Below are 796 nucleotides of genomic sequence, written 5' to 3'. Positions count from 1 at the left end.
GCGAGTGGTTATGTGTTATTCATACGTGTATCGGGTGTATACATATACTTTTTTGGACGTAAAAAGCGAAAGTGGGCGAGAATCAGCTGATTGGATGATTGTAGTGACGTATAGTGCATATAGGCATGCGCAAATTATGATTTTCAAGCGATGGTATGTACAATTGCGGGGAAGAGGGTTCTGCTTAGTGCCAACAGGTGGCAGCAGTTTGACTATCGATTAGGTAGAGGTAGAATTCAGAATTTTACTTGATAAAAAGGATTTTTATAGATCATTAGTAAATCTTGAAACATTTGATTTTTAATAATACAAACATTATTTTGAAATTCCATCTTACAGCGATGTATATCCATCTTACTGCAAAAATAGTCGTTTAATATAATTTAGTAGGTGATTAATAACATAAATAAATACTAAAAGATTCCATCCTACGGCTATATATGTCCATATTACAGAAATATATATCCATCTTACAGCAAACATCTAATAATGAGCATTTAATGAAATTTAGAACACGATTTTTTTGAATATTGTTTAATAAAAACCAAAAAAACCTTCAAAATCCATCTTACGGCGGAATTTTTCCATCTTACAGCGGATATTTGACCTTTCAGTGATATATATCCATCTTACGGCAAAAATGAGTATTTAATGTAATTTAGAACACGATTTTTGAGAATAATGTTTGATAAAAACAAAAAAATGTTCAAAACCCATCTTACGGCGGAATTTTTCCATCTTACAGCAAAAATTTCACTTTGCAGATATATGTATCCATCTTACAGCGATTTAATGT

This window comes from Cotesia glomerata, linkage group LG7 (genome assembly GCF_020080835.1).
Source record: "Cotesia glomerata isolate CgM1 linkage group LG7, MPM_Cglom_v2.3, whole genome shotgun sequence".
In the NCBI taxonomy this organism is placed as follows: Eukaryota; Metazoa; Arthropoda; class Insecta; order Hymenoptera; family Braconidae; genus Cotesia; species Cotesia glomerata.
The sequence above is the reverse complement of the archived record's forward strand: the minus strand, read 5'-3'. Positions refer to the sequence as shown.